Genomic DNA, 17610 nt, shown 5'->3' with positions numbered 1-17610 from the left:
GGATTATCCAATTTTTTATTTATTAGCAAAATATAATAGAAATTGAGAATAAAGAAAAAAACGATCAAACAAAATAGAGAAATAAAAAAAAGATTGAGAAAAAAAAATAAAAAAAATAAAGATCAAGAAAAAAGCAAAGAATTAAAAAAATTGAGAAAAATAAAAACGAGAGGAAAAATAAAAATAAAGTTCGATACAAATGAGGGAAAAAAAGAGAACTGATAAAAGAAAAAACGATCAAACAAAATAGAGAAATAAAAAAAAGGAGAGAAAAAAAGGCAAGAAAAAATAATGATTAAGAAAAAAGCGAAGAATTAAAAAAGTTGAGAGAATAAAAAGTGAGAGGAAAAAATAAAAATAAAGCTTGAGAAAAATGAGGGAAAAAAAAGAGAACTGATAAAAACCAAAAATAAAAGAAAACTAAAGGTTAAAGACAAATAAATTAAAAAAAAAGAAAAAAAATAGATAATACTTGATAAAAAAGAAAAAAATAAAGGTTGAGACAAATAAATTAAAACATGAAAATAAAATTAAAGGAAAAAATAAAAAGTGAAAATAATAAAAAATAGAATAATAAAATTAAAGAAAAAATAGAAAAGTGAAAATAATAAAAACTAGAATAATTAAATTAAAGGAAAAAATTAAAAATAAAATTTGAGAGACAAATAAGTATGAAAAGTTTAAAAATTATATTTGATGTGTAGATGAGCAAAATGATACTTGTACTATACTTAAAAAGTAAAGAAGATTATTCTTTAAAGACATTTCTTATTGTGGTCAAATATCTAAAGCCACCCATATTTGGGTGTATGACATGCAATTTCCTGCTCAAATATGTTATCAACTATCAGAAATTACTCATTCATGTCATCCGTTAAAAGTTTATCTCGTTTTATGTCATTATCATTACAAAATAGGTTCATCCATTCCATTACTTGTTAATGGTGGTTTTTCAAAAATAGCTTTGCCACGCGTTGTCTTACTAGAGGTCTACGCCACTAATTAAAATTATGTGATTGTCCCAATTAATTTAACTAAACGGCTGAATATATTTTCGAGATATTCTTAGGCCAAGCTTCAATAACTGTAAAAACAGGTGAGGCCTAAAATATTCTTTTGTCAAGCCTTACAAACCTCAAATGACTTAATCATTCTCTATTGTATACATTTTGGTCGATTAATGTTTATGCTTCAGGGATTTTTCATTCAATGCTATGACAGGTGATCTTCCTCAAAGATTCAAGACACTGACTATTATGAACAAAATGTAAGAGAAAATAAATCATTCTTATTGATTTATTTTAATTAATGATGTGGACCTCTAGTAAGATGACACATGACAAAGCTGTTTTTGAAAAACCATCATTAACAAATACTGACATGTATGAACCTGTTCTGTAATAGTGATGGTATAAACGAGTCAAATTTTTAATGGATGACATAAATAAGCCATTTCTGATAGTCCAATGACATATTTGAGCTTTTTCTCTTTGTTTTAATTAATGATGTGAACCTCTAGTAAGAAAACATGTGACAAAACTGTTTTTGAAAAACCACCGTTAACTAGTAATGACATGGATGAACCTGTTTTGTAATGGAGATGGCATAAACGAGCCAAACTTTTAACGGATGACATAAATGAGTTATTTCTGATAATTCGATGACATATTTGAGCCTTTTTCCTTTTCTTTTTAAAAGATGAATTGTAAAATAAAATAAGTATGGTGTTTGATTGGTTGGAATTTCCACGTGGGGCGAGGCACAACTCATAACAAATACAAGCTCAAAAAATTTTCCAAATCAGACGATTGTGTTTAACTAACATGTTTTATGAATGGTTTAGGGGTTCAACAATAAGATGAACTAATTAAGGTGCCAATACGAAAAAAAATCAACAAATTTAGGGGGCTACTTATGTATTCACCTTTTTTTTTTTTTTTAACTTTTTATCTTTTTCTTCTCACCATTCTTGAAGCTCAACATGTAAAACCTTTTCTCCAGTATTTCGATACATGATATACACAAGTGAATAGATATAGCATCTAGCTTAGAGTCCTACAGATTATGCAATTACAATAACAAAGCCAACACAAACTAGGAGATAGAGACCAAGTCCTAGTTGGACTATATTGATCTGTCTTCATTCCCCCTCAAGTTGAGGAGGGTGTTGAATCACTGTCAACTTGGTCTTTAAATCAAGAAAACGCGACTTCAACAAGGGCTTGTTGAGCAAATCAGCATCTTGATCATGAGTGCTCACATATCAAACTGAAAGTGACTTAGCACGAACTTTGTTGCGAACAAAATGAAAATCGATTTTCATATGTTTGGTACTAGAGTGGAAAATGGGATTGACTGTCCATTAGGTAGCACTAAGGTTATCACACCAAAGAATAGGACCAATAGATGTGAAGCAACCTATTTCCAGAAAAAGGAATTCAACCCAAGTAATTTTTTAGATGTAGCTTCTGCTAATATCCGATACTCGACCTCAGTGCTGGACCCAGAGACAACTCTTTGCTTCCGTGAAGACCAAAATATCAAGTTATCACCAACAAATATAGCAAAAACAGTGGTGGATTTGCGATCATCCACATCTCTTTCCCAATCTGAATCAGAGTGCACGTTATTTGAAGCACGTTTGAATATCAAGCCATGGGAAGCAGTAGATTTAACATAACGTAAAATACGTTTCATAGCTGTTCAGTATCATCCATGGGACAATTCATGAATTGAGATACCTTGTTCACAGCATAAGCACAGTAAGGTCGAGTGAAGGTGAGGTACTGAAGTGCCCCAATGGTGTTGCTATATAAAGTGGGATCATTGAAAGGAACACCAACAATAGAAGATAGCTTCGACGTAGGTGAAATGAGTGAGCAAACAGGACTACAATCAATCATATGAACTCAATTAATAAGGTCCTCAATATATTTTTGTTGAGACAAAAATAATCCTTCACTTGTTCAGGTTGATGCAATGCCCAGAAAATAAGCAAGAGTGCCAAGGTCATGAACAACAAATTGGGACTGAAGTTGTGTAATGAGTGACTTGGGTCGAGCAGCTTATTACCTATTAACAAGATATCATCGACATATGCCGAAAGAAACAACTTATCAGTAGCAGTAGACATGTAGAATAAAGAGCTACCGATCTTGGAACCCAAGAGATCAAGAGAGAGGTGCATCAGTTACTCTCTTGTTCCACATACGATGTGCTTGTTTCAAACCGTAAAAAGGGTGTTTCACATACAAGCATGATCTGGATGAGATGGATCAACAAAACCTGGAGGTTGTGACATATAAATGACCTCATTCAAGTGCCCATGGAGGAACACATTTGAAATATCCAGTCGTGTGATATTCCAGCCATTAGTCACAGCTAAGGAGAGCAACAATCTGATTGTTGTTGGCTTCACCACCAGACTAAATGTGTCCACAAAAGTCAATCCCAGGACGTTGATGATAAACCTTGGAAACTAAGCGCGCCTTGTGACGATCTAGAAATCCATCAGACTTCAACTTTGTTTTGAACACCTAACGACAATCAGTAACATTCTGAGAAGGTGATGGAGGTACAATTTCCCAAGTCCCATTCTGTATCAAAGCATTATACTCCTCATCCATCGCACGACGCCAACGGTCATCCTTAGCATGTTGTGAATAACAAGTAGGTACCTCACTAGAAATGGGCAGACAAGGAAATGGGCAGCTTGGGCTTTAGCGAGCCTATTTGAGAATGAATGACCATGCACTGAATTGGAGGTTATAGAGTCGGAGATGAATTAGTATCAGTAGAGGCAGTAGGTGAGGAATTTTGAGAGAAGTCAACACTCACTGGGAGGCCATCCCTAGAATTTGAGGATTTAACACAGATGATGGGGTGGATCCTGGCAGTGATGAAGTGTATATTTGTTCCAGGCGAAGCCTGGTGCAAGGCTGGACTAGGTGAAGGTAATAAATAAGCTATAGCATCCATCTCAGAGGAAGCATGAGGTGTTGGTTGTGAAGGCACCAAAGATAGTTGTAACGTTATTAGGTCATTAGAAGAGTTGCTCGATGATGTGGGCACTTTTGCATGCTGCAAGGAAAACGAAAACACATTTTTATCAAAAATGACATGATGAGATACAAAAACTTTGCCTAAAACAAGATCAAAACATTTATACCCCTTATGAATTTTACTATATCCTAGAAAACCACAAGGCTTAGACCTAGGTGACAATTTGTTCTTTGCATAAGGATGAAACCAAGGAAAACAAAGACAACCAAAGATGCGTAATAGAGAGTAACTAGGATCTATTTGAAAAAGCTTACATAACGGTGATTGCTGTTATAGCCGCGGTGTAGGTAGTCTATTAATAGCATAAATGACAGTTTCAAAAGCATTGGTCCAAAAACAAGGAACATTAGAAAGATGCAAGAGTGCTCTCCCTGTTTCAACAATATGCCTATTTTTTCTGTTGACACAACCATTTTGTTCTGGAGTATATGGACAGAAGGATCGTTGTATAATCCAATTATCACGTAAATATTTTATTAATGATTAAACTCACCTTCCCAGTCAGCTTGAAAAGATGTAACAGTTCACACAAAATACTTTTCAACAATAGTACGAAATTGAACAAATCGTAAAAGAACTTCAGATTTAAAACAAAGAAAGTAGATCCAAGTATATTTACTAAAAGAGAAAAAAATGACATAATAACGATAACCATGATTAGAAATAATAGGAGCAAGGCCCTGAACAACAGAACAATTTAAATCAAGAGGGCAGAGGCCTTATAGAACTAGACTCACTAAAGGGGACTTTATTACTCTTGCTAACAGCGCATGAGGTGCATAAATTAGATGATTTACGAGAAGTTAAAACAACACCTGGTAATGCTTAACGAACCGTAGGATAGGATGCATGCACCAACCGAGCATGCCAAACACCAAGAGAAGCTGCAAAGGAAGCCGGTGAGCATAATTTTATCACCGAAAGCGAATAAAGTCCATCACTACTCAGGATGTTGTGCAGTATTTCCCTCGTTACCAAGTCCTTGATAAAAAAATGCTAAGGAAAAAATTCAATAAAAACATTGTTAGACTTAGCAAAGAACTAACAGATACTAAGTTCTGAGTAGCAATAGGAACATATAAAATATTATCAAGTGTAAATTTTTTAACAGAAGCAATAATGGAACTTTTACCTATGTGAGATATGGGTAATTTAGAACCATTATCTAGAGTAACTTCTTCAGGACCTTGATATTCAGAGTGAATAGCAAGGTTATCAAGATCGGAGGTAAGATGATGCGTGGTGCCACTATCATCAACCAATTCTGCACAGGTGGGTTGTGCGTGCTGGCCAAATTTGAGGCAGGACGACTTGATATTCTTGTTTCGCTAGGTATTTTAGGTGAGGTACAAACTCGTGCAATGTGCCCTTTGCCTTCACAGAGGGCTGGTAGGAAACTCGATATTGAGTCGATGGAGAGAATGCCTGATTGTGATAGTGTCCACGACTTCGATTACCTCTTCCTCTTCTCCCACGTCCATGATTTGGAGTGAATGAACTCTGAGTAAACTGTGTTGTAGGTGCAATAACAGTGAGAGCTTTATCTCTTTTTAATTATCGTTTGTCGTTTTTCATTCAACAACAATTCATAAAAAAACGTCAAAAGGAATCTCCTCTTGACGTGATTTTAGCGATCTTGTGAAAGAACAATAAGTTGGTTCTAATCCAGCACAAACAAATTCGACCAAATCATAGTAGAAAACTGAATGTTGCAAACCAGCCAACGCATCCAAAATTCCCTTCGTCTTTAGTATATATGACTCAATACTTGTACTTTCTCTGTAAATTATGCAACTGAGATTTTAACTCACGAATTTGTGGCTTTAATCCCGAAGCATAAGCACCCATAGGTTTAGCCCATGCTTTGCGAGTAGTGTCAGCACCAACTAGCTTAGGTAAGCAATGATCCAACATAAGAAAAGTTGATGTTCTCTTACCTCTTACCCATGCATTATATGCTGGGTTGGGTTGATTATCCAGAAGCTTTTCTAGAATCACCTCATCACCTTCGATATGATATTCAAGACCACAATCCCTAACCACAGGGAGAAATTGTGTCTTTCACAACCTTCGATATGATATTCAAGACCACAATCGCTAACCATAGGGAGAAATCGGTCTTTCACAAGATTTTAGAGGATGTAAATTTCATAGGCAGTTGATGGGAAAGGTTTGGAGAGGCAGGGCAGTACCAACGGAACTACATGTAGTGGCGGATGTTCCCGAAGCCGCATGTTCCCGACGTAGTAGAGGAGTCGCTCGCCTGGCATTGCTGCAGAAGGTATGCGTGATTTTTTTTGTTTCTTTTTGGATTGTTTTAACCTCTCTGACACCATGTAAAACCTTTTCTCCAGTATATTGATACATGATGTATACAAGTGAATATATAGAGCATCTAGCATAGAGTCCTACAGGTTATACAATTACAATAACAAAGCCAATACAAACTAGGGAATAAAGAGACCAAATCCTAGTTGGACTATAGTGATCTATCTTCACAGCAACTATGGCACCGTCCTTTTTTACTTTGCTCAAATAAGCAAACTTGAACCCTCACTAACCCATTAGAAACGGATGATATTGAGAAATTGGGTGAAAAAATATAAGAAATAAATAAAAAATTGAGGGATTCACATATGCTTGATAAATAAACTATTGAAATATGATAAATAATACACATTATCCTCCATTATACGTTGAGTATATGACCTCACCGATAGTGTGAGAGGCATATATATATCATTTCACTAGTGGAAGAGACATATGTGCGCCTAAAGTATATTACTGAAGGTATATACATATTATTTATTATAGTTCGAAGGTATAATTATCCTTTTCTATTTTAAGAATAATATTTCTTATGTATTTATTGTGGATCATTATTTTTGCATAAGATCGTATGTGAATTTTATTTCAAGTTGTGATATAATATGAAAAAATTACATTATTTAAAAGTATGTGAGTGTGCTTGAAAATTATTATAAATGAATATGAGATTTAGAGAACATAAATTAGTGAATTCAGTTTTCTCTATATGTGACATGAAAAAAATACTTGATACGTTTAAAGAGTAGTGATGTTTGGCATGTAATTAGAAGTCAATATTAGACTTAACATTATTTAGTATATTTGACGAGCATAAACTTGAAATAGTTTCTATGCCTTTAACTTACAATATTTTGATGGATATCTGATTTTATGTGATAGTGTATTAATATGTTGACCGTAAAATCTGATGGAGAAGTCATAGCAAAAATAATGAGGTTTTATTTTTCACATTTAAAATTAAGGATTTTGATGAAATTGGTACTATGATGGGTGTCAAAATTATACATAATAGTGAGTGTAATATATTGAGTTAATCTCATTACATTGAGGAAAGAATGTTAAATAAATTTAGTCATTTAAACATAAAGTGGTCAATATTCTATTTGATTCTTGATTGAGTCAGCCTATAATGGTGAAAGAATTGTGACTGTTGTGTTAAAAAATGCTATTGAAGGATCAGTAGTTGAGTTTTTGTATTCTTTAGAGAACTAAGATTTGAGAAATTCTAAATTTCATACTATTTTATAAGAATGTATTCATACAAGTTGGTACCGAATATGTGAGAGAAATAAATTTATCACATGATGGGTATTTATCTTGGGAGGGGGTACAATTTTTTGTAGTCAAGAAAGTCTTGCATTAGTAGAAGCAATCAAATTAAAGGAGTTGAATGGTTGAGGATTATTAAGAAAATTTATTATTTTGGTAAAATATGAGCTCAATTTGTAATAGTCAAGCTACTCTAGTTCGAGAAAATAAAGATTACATAATGAGAAGTCAAAATGTATAAGTTCTTGACATGATTATGTGAGAAAGTTAATTTAAGATGAAATAAATTCTATCACGTTGGTGGAGAGTCAAAAAAAATTGACTAATCTATTAATTTAACATCTTAAAAGGAAGTTGATAAATACAACTTCAAATTTGATTATATTAAAACTCTTTAATTAGATCCACCAGTAATGATAATTTTGCTCGGCACTGTGAAATGAATAATTATAGATTCAAAGGGTAATAACAAGTTACTGATACGTGGATGTTTCAGTCCTTAAGTAGGATATACTAGTACTGATTGTCATCAACTGAATTGTTTATTTTTAATACTCTTAATGAGGTTTAACTTAAGGAACAAATATTTTAAATATGACACAGACGTTGAAAGAACTTCACCTATATTAACATAGAAATGGTGCCGCTTCGATTGAAAGTTGAAGTTGCTCTCATAAATGTTCATGAATTTTGAATAGCATATGGCCATAATAATACTAAGCATGTTGAGGGAAAAACATGAATGAAATATTTATGCATGTAGTGTCATCAATTTTATCACAAGGAATAACACATTCAAGGCTATTATGCTACATAAAATTTCAATTTTGTCTTATGACATTGCACTAAGGTACCGTTCAAATAGAAAGATACATTACTTTATGCGTGAACATGACTTGATTTTTGTGTCCTAATTTATATTTAAAAAAGTGGAGGGATTGTTGAATTTGTGTTTAAATTAAATGAATAATTATAATTATTTTTTATGAAAAGACTTCTTTTTAGAAAAAAAAAAGAGGTGTCTTTTGAAGAAGAGCTGTCTTTTAGATGATAGGCCGTGTCCTTTCATTCTTTGGTTACCTCATATTTTATTTTAGTCCAACTTCAAGAATTTCTAACATATCTTTTACATAAATTTTATGTGAAAAGTATTACAACAAATTTTCAAATAGTTCTTTTCTTCCCTAAAAGATCAAGTTCAAGTTCTTGTTTTTCAATAGGATTATTTTTACTATTTGCTTAGTGCAGAAATATATAGGCTTGTCATATCCACTAAAATTATTTGCGTTAGCAATTTTGCAGAGGAGAAGGAGAAAATATCATTTTTAGAAAAGCATTTCATGTGTGTTTCAAGCCTCAAATCTTGTGTTCGTTGTTCATGTTGTTAAATCTTCATCTTTGTATTCTTTGTATATTTTGTGTTGTTGATATATATTTTCCAACAAGTTCTTCTAAAACATCACCAATTCATTTTTAACCCATCAAGACTTTTGTCAGCCATTTTTAACCCAACAGGGCTATTTCTAAATCAATTTTAAATCGACAGGGCTAGTCTTCAACTAGTATTAATTTTTAATCTAGTTTGAAAAATGACAAGAAACAATCTATTTTTCAGTGTGTCAAAATTTTCACTAACAAAAATTATCATATTTGATCAGTGAAAATAAAATTATATTTTAAAACCTATTATATATGTATCGTTATGATGGAAGAAAATTTTTTACAATAACATTTTACAAATTTTACAATTGTTCCGATTAAAACACTTTCAAATGAGCTTATACACAAGAAGGTATTCCTTAAGCACAAAATCAAAAGAAGGCGAAAAAAAAAAAGAGAAGATCAGCATGAAATAAATGTGCAAGTTCAAGAACAATCGAAAGGATTCAATAATAACTGTGATAACAAAAATCGAGGGGACCTTTTTTTAAAGAGAAAATTTTGCTGATCGCAAATTTGACTCCTTAACTAAATCGCAACATTTTGATAATTGCACTAAATAACAAACTATATATGTATTTATGGCGTTAATAGGTGACTAAATACACATGTCTTTATTTTTGACGTAGGACTATTTTCAACTTACTTTTAATCCTTACTTTTATTTTTCGCATAAAACTATTTTTAATCCTTACTTTTATTTTTTAATGTAGGACTATTTTTAATCGATTTTTAATTCATATTATTTTAATATCTTATTTTTTAAATTATGACAAGCAATACTCTCTCTTTTAATGCCCCACAAACTTTCACTGGTGGAAATTATCAAATTCGGACAGTTAAGATGAAATCTTATCTTGAAACTTATGATTGGTGGGAAGTTGTAAAGGAAGACAAATCTATACAACCACTCCTTGGAAATCCTTCTGCTGTCGAAATCAAACTTCACTCAGAAGAGAAATTCAAAAAATATAAAGCAAAAATTATAATTTAAAATTCAGTTGTTGATTCAATTTTCTCTAAAATCATTGCATTTAAAACAACAAAAGAAGCATGGAAAAAGTTTAAAAAGGAGTAACAAGGAAGTGAACGAGGCAGAAAAAATCAAATTCTAAATTTGAAAAGAGATTTTGAATTTCTTAGAATGCAAGAAGGTGAGACAATAATTAAGTATTTTGACAGAATTTCTTTGATTGTCAATAGAATCAGGTTACTAATTGGCCAAGATTTTAAAGATAATAAAATAGTTGAAATTTTTTTGGTGATTATTCCTAAAAGATTTGAGTCCAAAATTTCTGCTTTGAAAGAATATAAAGATCTCTCTTCCACCTCTCTTGCTGAATTGATAAGCGCTCTTCAAGCACAAGAGCAAAGAAGAGCTTACGGGGAAGAAAAAATTGTTGAAGATATTTTTTTTTATGTAAATCATCAAAAAGAAAAGTTGATTATCCTCCTTGCAACTATTGTAAAAAGAAAACACACTTAGAAAAATTTTGCTAGTGGAGATCTGATGCAGTATGTGAAAGCTCCGAACAAAAGGATCATGTCACAAAAATGTGCTAGTTCAAAGACACTCAAGATAATTCAAAAATATTACTTGAGGAAGAAAAACATGAGGAAGATCAACTCTTTTAGATTATTGTAACAAAGTCAAGAAAAAATGCATTTCTTCAAGAATAAGTAAGTGTTCAAATTCAAGTTGGATACACCAACTTGGATTTGAGGGGAGATATTGAGATTTACCTTTCTTCTATTCTATGATTTTCATTAATGGTAGAATATTTTTATTTTCTCCTTTTTAATCTAAAAATATTTTTACAATATTTACTTCCTTTCAAGTCTAGAGTTTTTTGATTGCAGAATATTTAGCCTAACACATACAAGAAAAATATAATATTCTCCTTATTTATTTATTTAGTTTCTTATAAATATAGATGTACTATTCTATTTGAATCAATGAAAAAAATTAATACCAAGATCTATCATTCAGTCTCTGTTTAATTTTCTTTGTTGTCTTTTCTATTTCATAATACAATATTGTTATTTTTGCTATCTCAATTAATTTATTTAAAATGTTGTAATGTGACTTATTTAAATGCTTAAGATTGGTATGTTTTGTATTTTTTTTCTTTTTTTAAATCGTAGTAACTGAAACAAAGGAGGAGTGTTGAGATCTGCTTTTAGTTACATCAGTAATATTTAGCAAAATAAATTATTTAGTTTAGGATAAATTTAAAGTTGAAATTTCAGTTAGTCTATTTAATTGTTAAGATATTTTAGATAGTTTAAATTTTAAATGATGCTGATTTTCTATTGTAAGTTTTATTTAAAAGCCCTTCTATATTTTCTTAAAAAAATATTAAAAGACATTTTGAATTAAGAAACATTTTCAATTCTGTTTTTGCTGTCCCATTTTTTTTAAAAGAAGTTAAGCTAGAGCTTTACGACGGCCTAAGTTGGGACATCTCTTTCTGAAAAAGTGCGCTTGAATTTTCATTTCTCAAGCAAGTGAATATTGATAGTTTCCCTGAAATGAAGACGTTTATCCTTTGTTCTGTGAGTACACAGTCAATTTAATGTAGTAGATCATTTTAATATGTGACACATTATATAATATGTGATATTTTTTTTTACATACACACATTTTATTTGTGAAATGAATTTTTAATTTATTTTGTTTGATAGGAATAAAACTATACTCCAATTTATGTGCATCTTTTGATTTTCAAGATTCAAACAAGTCTATCTTTGATTGTAATTTCTTATTATATCTTTTAAATTTTGAATTATGTTATAAATGTATTTACATTATAGTGAATATCTATCAAGATATAGTTGACATCTATCAAGATATATTGAGTATCTATTAAGATTTAGTGAGTATCTATTAAGAGATGGAATGTCTATCTTTTCGAGAGAAATTAGGGAAATTTTCCCTATAAATTGTGGGGTTCTATTCATTGTAAGTCATCCTCAATCCCCCATTCCTCATGAGAAATAAGAATTACTCTCTCTTCTCTCTCCATTCTTTTTGTTCTTATTTTATATTTCATAATACGTTATCAACACGAGTCTCAAATCAGCTGAGACAGATGGACAAGCAATTTTGATACTCCTCATATGCCACGACAAAAGTGCAATCGGTAGGAACAAGGTTTGTGACAAAACATAATCATACATATTTCAAAGTTGTTTTAATTCCTTATATTTGTATTTTGCTACTAATGGTATAATTATTATTGGATTTGTTGGATCTGAGGGAAAATAATAGTTTGGAACCATTTATACTTTAAAATTTATTTCTGAAGAATAATATTGTTTAAAAGAACAATAAGATGTTGGATTCAAGCTTCGTCGATTTATAGCCTAAAACCCCTTTATATGGATAAGACATTAAGTTTGAATCTCAATGCACCATATTAATGATATAATGATGGCTAACGCAAAATAAAGTGTATTTGGTGAAAAGTCATGAAACTTGTCCATCGAATATGCTCCATTCCATGAATTGAATGTGGTAGCAATATATGATAAGTTTAAAAGATGACAATTTGCTCCATTCTTGAAGTGAATGTGGTAGCAACATATAATGTACTCTGAAAGATATGTTATGAGAAAAATTTTCTACATTAGATGTATGTCTCGATTTACTCTTGAAATAGAATTAAAGAGGTTATAAGCTATCAAAATTTGATAGGCTTAAGGCACAATTATATTTCATTTTTGGGGAATGAGAATTTTGATTGTTATAAATATAGATCCATTCCCAAAGATGAATGTGATAATATTTAGTAAGGCTTATCAATACAAATGTATACTTGATTGTGATGGTATCACGACTCACCTCCAGAAAAAGCAAAAAATTTAGAGAAGTTATTCTGAAATTTACTCCCGAAGTAGTAAATCTGAAAAGTTATTCATGTAATAGTAAATTTGAAATTTACTAAAGTAAAAAAGCACATGTCATGAAAACTTAAAGTTTACTAGTATAAAAGTTCAAAAGTTGACATAAACGATTGTGACATTCCAAAGATGTGCATATTGAGTATTAAACATATATTGAAGAACTAGAAAATTATTCATGAACTTTTAAGGTTGCTTGTTCTCATGATAAGTTGGTTGGACCAACTAATATTGAGGTTGGATTCCCTAAATTTTGAAAAGTATTAAAGGTGAATAATGACCCATTCACCAATCATATGATATGTTGAAAGATGTATCAATAAGATAATCACATGTGGATTTATTGTCAACCTGCAGTTTGAAATTCATAAAGTTATTTTTTTCAGTAAAATTAGATAAGAGCATGATTTTCAGATTGTGTATTCAAGACAACTCATTTTGATAATTCTGGTTTGGCATTGAATGCCCTTGATAAATAGCCGAACCATTGCTAATGAGAACAAAGCTTCATGTATTGGTTTGTCATATGATATGTTGCATACAATAACACTTGTATATATTAGACCAAAATAAATTTATGATCAATTTCTCCCTCTCAATTGGTTCAAGGTCAGGAACTAATTGTTTCATCTAATAGTTTTGATGTGCAATATATGATTAATGGATATACAATAATGCACAAAGATGAATTCTCTAAAGTAAAATGAGATGTATGTTAGGTTTCCTAGCATGAGGGGGAGATAATAAATAGCTAAAAAATATGTTATGAATTATCATCAATATGATCCTCATTCAAAGGATAATTCAAGTTCAAATGCTAGGAGCATTTGCTGACCCAAAGATTGATATTATATTTAGCTATAAATGCTCCAATTAGATTTTCCTAAAGGACAACTCTACTACATGTATGAAGATTGATGGATCAATCGGTTCTAAAAGTAAAAATTCTTGAAAAAAAAAAGAGCAAATGATCATATTAAGGAGACAATATGCTCTTAAAAAACCTACAATATAATACTTCATGAAACCTTATGAGAGGTTCAGGTACCTGAAAATAATAAAGTGATGATATCTCAAAACGTTATGTCCAATTGTGAACCGATATAGAGTGATATATTATCGACGATATCTTTAATACAACATTGGCGCAATATTGTAATAAATTACAAGGATCTGAATTCTACATTTATTTAAGTATGTTGATGTAGATGTATTTATCAAGTGACATGAAAGGATGCATCTTGGTAAGCATAACACATATTTGATTTGCCATCCAGATACTAGAAGATGTCACACATGAAATGCTGAATATTGTCACTTGACAAAATTTATATGAAAACTTCTTTTAAGGATTCAAAATGTTTGAAACATATAAAAGTTTCTGAAAAACTTATTTATAATCCTTATATCACATAAATTTATAAATTAAAATTTATTGAAACTCTTGGAGAGTTTCCAAAAGTGATAAAAGTTGAGATGAGAGACATGCAAAATTAAATTGAATCCTGAAGTACCATATCTTGTGTAACTGATGTATTTACAAATCTTGCTGCAACTATGAGCATGATATAATTTACTTCTATATGGATATAGTGAAGTAGATCACTTGCATATTGCAATTGAAAGTCCTTGTATGAATGTGTTTATGCTAACACATATTGTCAAGTTTTTGAATATACATGATATTCATATGATTGGCATAATGATTTGATACAAACATATTACCTATTATCATGAAGGGTCATTGTCATACTATGTATACATGACATTCATATTATGCTAAGACGATAGCTATTGATAAAGACGAGAATATATGTGACTGAGGTCAATGATACATCTCATTTGTGAAAAATATGATTTGAAATGTGAAAAAGTACTTATGATTTTGCATGAAGATACTACAACATGCATAGCACAAATCAAGGAAGGATTTATAAAAGGAGATAGAACGAAACATATTTCACCAAAACTTTTCTACACACATGAGCTCCAAAAGAATAGTGATATCACCGTGAAATAAATTCGTTCGAGTGATCATATGACTAATTATTCACAAAGTCTCTATCAATTATAACTTTCGAGAAGAAGGTGCACAAGATTGAAATGTGAAGATTCAAGATTCGAAATTGATGTTCTCATCAAGGGGAGTAAATATGTGTTGTACTTTTTTTTTCTTTAAAGGTTTTGTCCTACTGGATTTTCCTTGTAATGTTTTTAACGAGACAACCGAAATGCGTATTTTCAGAGATATATACTCTTTTTTCCTTCAATAAATTTTTTTCACTGAATTTTTTTCTAGTAAGATTTTAACGAAACACATTATCTATCAATTAGACATTCAAGGGAGAGTGTTATAAATCTATTTACATTATAATAAATGTCTATCAAGATACAGTAGATATATCAAGATATATTGAGTATCTATCAAGATTTAGTGAGTATCTATCAAGAGGTGGAATGTCTATCTTTTGGAGAGAAATTAGAAGGAATTTTCGCTATAAATAGAGGGGTTCTATTCATTGTAAATGATCGTCAATCCCTCATCCCTCAAGGAAAATAAAAATTACTCTTTCTTCTCTTGTCATTCTTTTTGTTCTTATTTTATATTTCATAGCAAATTATTAATTATTGTGACTCATAATAATTTTTACGCAGTTTTTAAATATATAAATTTCATTTCAAAAAATTTGAAGATTTTGTGTTTAAGTTTACGGTCAAATTTAAACTGTTTGACTTTCGAAACAAAAAATATCGCATAAATTGAGAAAGATAAGTATATATTGTTGTATTCAATTGAAACAATTGAAGTCTTTTTTTTTTTTTTTTAAAAACAGTTTAGGGGGTCTAAATGAAATTCCAATCTCTTTTAAGGTGAAGAAGTTAAATGTTAAGTAGTAATAAATATACAAAGAAAATCCACTTGGACCAAAAAAATTCTCCAATACAACTATCAGAACAAATCCCTCTTCACCTCTATTTCATCTTCCCATCATCGCCATTTTGTAAATTCTCAAACAAATAGAAGCTTGAAAAAAAATTATTGAGAATTGAAAATCTACATATTTCTTTATTCTCAAGATTCAAAATCAATAAATGTAATACATCATAAGTGTGTGTATATATACCTAAATGCAATAAAAATATACAACTTGAGATGGATTTGTGTGAAATGGGTGATTTTGGTGGGCTATGCTACACCTTTAATTTTGGAAAAATGGGTGAGCCGTCATGGCCTCCAAGTGGTTACAATTTGGGCTTCATAGTGAAGAAAAGAGATGGGTGATTTTTCTTGATCATATGTATGTTTTTAATGAAAATTATTAATTCATGCTCTTAATACGTCTGTATATCACGCACATTTCCATCTCAGCAACATTTATGCCACATAAATTCGATTCAATGGTTAGACGTGTTTAAAGGGTTGAGTTTCATTGAATAAGTGTTCGATTGATAAAGTCTAATTAACAATCCGAGACAAGTATAAGGATCTCCCATCATTCCACCATTTAGGGAACCCGTTCAGAAAGATAGCTATGGAGTTCTTAATGCCACATGAGTTCGGCCAATGATCAGAGTGTTTAAAGGGTTGAGTTTCATTGGGTTTAAGTGTTCATTGATAAAGTCGTCAGTAGAAGGGACTATTTGAGCGAAACATAAATTCACTTTCTTGAGCTTGCATATCAAATTAGGATTCCTAGGAGAAGAGAAGCCTAGAATTGGAGGAGGTTGAATAGAAACTTGTTCTTGTCCCCTTCCCTTTTGTTGTTGAAACGCATTCTATTAAGCACACCAAATTGAAATAAGGCCACCTTTCGATTGCAGCCAAGACAGAATGCGATGAATGGTGTTTATCAACCTAAAGCAAATGTTATCCCTGTCTCTAAAGGGGTCCCTTGGGCCACTTGACAGTAAGGAAAGGGGTTCGATCCACCATTAAGAACACCAGTTCACTAAGAGAGAATTAAAAAAGATTTAGCAGAGTTCAAACTTGGGAGTAAAAAAAGGCTTATTACTGAACCATACCAGCTACTGAACTGGTAACGAAGGAGATAGTTATGGATTCCTTATCTAAAGTTGTGGACAAAGGCACAGATTGGTTGACCAAGTCAGTTGGGCGAGAGATTGGTTATTTCTTTATCTACGAGAGAAGCATCAAATCACTGGATAAAGAATGTGAGAGGCTGGAGAATATCAGAAGTGGGGTGCAGCAAGGAGCGGAGGCTTCCAGGAGAAACTCACGTAATCTTGCACCAAGCGTTCAGGCTTGGTTAACAAGTGTTGATACCACTACTGCTGATGTGGCTACTATATTGCAATAGAGCTGAGGTTGAAAGAGGTTGTTTTTATGGTTGGTGTCCAAACTTGAAGTCACGTTACTTGTTGAGCAAGAGATCAAAGAAAATTATACTGGAGGTGATTGAACTTCGAAATGAAGGAAGCAAGCATGTTGATTTGTCCTATCCTGTACGACCTGTTGAAATTGAAGCTGTACTTAGTAACAGTGGTGAGGAGTTTACTCTTGAAAATTGAAAGAGCACTACTAAAAAAAAAAAAAGAAGTTAAAATCGACCACAAAAACCTTCCACATGTGGAAGGTTTTTATAAAAA

Source organism: Capsicum annuum, chromosome 10, assembly GCF_002878395.1.
Source record: "Capsicum annuum cultivar UCD-10X-F1 chromosome 10, UCD10Xv1.1, whole genome shotgun sequence".
Taxonomy (NCBI): domain Eukaryota; kingdom Viridiplantae; phylum Streptophyta; class Magnoliopsida; order Solanales; family Solanaceae; genus Capsicum; species Capsicum annuum.
The sequence above is the reverse complement of the archived record's forward strand: the minus strand, read 5'-3'. Positions refer to the sequence as shown.